This window comes from Montipora capricornis, chromosome 3 (assembly GCF_036669925.1).
Source record: "Montipora capricornis isolate CH-2021 chromosome 3, ASM3666992v2, whole genome shotgun sequence".
Taxonomy (NCBI): Eukaryota; Metazoa; Cnidaria; class Anthozoa; order Scleractinia; family Acroporidae; genus Montipora; species Montipora capricornis.
Genome location: NC_090885.1, coordinates 44461204 through 44463703, shown reverse-complemented (window position 1 = coordinate 44463703; position 2500 = coordinate 44461204). Strand labels below are relative to the sequence as shown.

The window sequence follows — 2500 nt, the reverse complement described above, 5'->3', positions numbered from 1 at the left end:
TGGTTTCGTTGGTGATGTAAAACCTCACTAGCTACCCCTCCGTGCACATTGACGCTTTGTAAATAAGAAATGATCGGTCCTTTATTATGTTCTTCTGGTTTCCTAATTTTCATTAATTATTTCATGGATAAAAACCATTTTGGAAACAAAAAAGGGAGCGACCGCGACAATCGCCCCCTGGCGTGGAAACGTGACATGCATTTCGAGACGGCTCTCTACACTCGCGACTCGACACCCGCGTCACATTTCAACCTCCCGGGCAATTTTTGCGGTCGCTTGCTTGTTCTATTTCTTCAGTCCTCGAGTATCCCTGAGCAGAACGAGAGACTGCTCGTAGACTATGGTGTTAAAACTTGACAGATAATGATCATGCAAAGAAAAAATTTTTTTTTTCCAAAATGGTTTTTATCCATGAAATAATTCATGAAAAATAGGAAACCGGAAGAACATAATAAAAGACCGATCATTTCTTATTCACAACGTGTCAGTGTCTACGAAGGTTTTACAATGCCAAATGGTTTTACGAAACCCCAGCGAGCCTACTTGATAATTAACATTTTTTTCTCAACAAGACAGTCTTTTCACAGACGTTTTCTCCCGCATAAGATGGGATTTTACAAGCGCGCACAAGGGTAAGGGGCATGATAGGTTGTCTAGGGGAATGAGAACATGTTTTTTTGTGGTTTGCGCTCATGCACGTGTGACTAAAGGACTAAGTAAATAATCATGTTTTAAGAAGGCAACAGTTTTCTGTTAGGAAAGTTCGTTTGAGCAGCAGTGTTCTGTGCCAACTTTCTCTGTCTATGCGTCACCCCCTAGCCTCTCCCGCATGCACATGAGAGCTAGTAAAACTATGCACCTTATGGTAACCGCGTAAACGAATTGCGGATAATTTATCATGAACGAAAATCATTTATACAAATTTACCCAGAATATAACAACGTTTAATACTGGTACAAGCATATCCGTGACGCTCATAACATATGCTGAATGCACCTTTTTCAATCCATATTGAGCCTCTGGGGCTGAAGATTTTCCCCTGTGGGCATCTATCCCTGCAGAAGTGTTGATCGAACACCAACACTTATTCCACCTCCACCTAGTCCCAAACAAATCTCGATGTTGTGAGCACACTGTTATTTTTAAATGAGACTCTTCTGTCTCAAAAATGCCTGAAATAAAAATGCCGATTAAATTTTAAAAAATGTCCAAAGGAAAAATCGTTTTCGAGGATTTGTAATGTCTAAAAGGAAACCACCTACCTGCTAGAGTAAGTAATAGCTTTGATTCACCGTCCACTGCAATGTTGTCGCTGATTTTGCAATACACAAGGTGATTGTAGACATCTTTGCTACACTCACCGATTACGACACATTCCACATTCGCGGGGTTAAATGAACTGGGGCCACAGGGTCCACCAGCGAGGAGTGAATAGCCACAAGATGCCATGCAATGAAATGTAAACAACTAACGACTCGATATCAATTCATGAAAGGTTTTTTCGCATCAAAAGGTAGATTGAGAACTAGTATTTCTAGCACGCACTTTAGGCTTACACCTCAAAACGCTGACACCTAAAAAAGGATTACATCCATTGACCTTTGGCCAGGTCATGCATCACACAATCTTGTTCTTACATCATATCCTGGTTCTGTTCCGGAATGACTTACTTCTGTGAATTTTTTGGGGCCAGGTACCGACAAATTTCGAGCAAAGAAGGGTATTACATGTCCAGCAAGCTACATATATTACAGTACCAAACAAACGATTTAGTGGATGATTATTTTGATCAGGAAGATAATGGATAGTTTTTAGAAACACGGTAAGGTTCATGTTGCGGTTTCGATCGAGTCCGGACTGAAAACAAGGGCGGTGTGTGTTGATCGAAGTTCAAAAGCATCAACACTATATAAAATTATTCTGCAAGCCCCTTAAGTAATTTTCCGAAGGTTTTCTCCAATATTTCTCTACATGAAAACAGTTACAATTTGCTTTGCATAGCCAGCCGGCGGTTTGTGTCATAAATTCAGTCGGAGATTCTTGTCAAACTACTCTTCATATTTTGATCTCTCCAAGGGGTAATTTTTTTTAACACACTAATTTACAAAGGTTGTTCTTCCAAGCCGTTGTTATTTCATGTCCAAATTCGACGTACCAATTCAGTTTCTGTACTGTGGAAGTTGGGTCAAATTTGCAATTTTTTCGAAATGCCTGAAACTTCTAACGGCCAAAACATTCTCATTTCAACAGCTTATCCCAATTTTAAAGAGCTAAAGTGTTTTTGTATTGTGTTTGTGTTTTATAAACAGACGATGCCGCGTCTTTCCATACGAGCGAGTTAAAAATGTGTTATTTTCCGCCAATCTCACCATTCAAAATGGCAAAATTTTGCCAAATAGTTTGGCAAAATTTAACAAGCTCATGAAACTTTTAATGTTCTTATTTCAACAGCTTGTCTCAATTTTATTACTGTGTTATAAAGAGCTAAAGTGTGTTTATA

General features: G+C 39.2%; 1 pseudogene; it reads left to right on the top strand.

The window, feature by feature from the left end:
• The window catches only part of LOC138040373 (uncharacterized), a 7780-nt pseudogene that overhangs the window by 1654 nt on the left and 3626 nt on the right, over nt 1-2500 (top strand).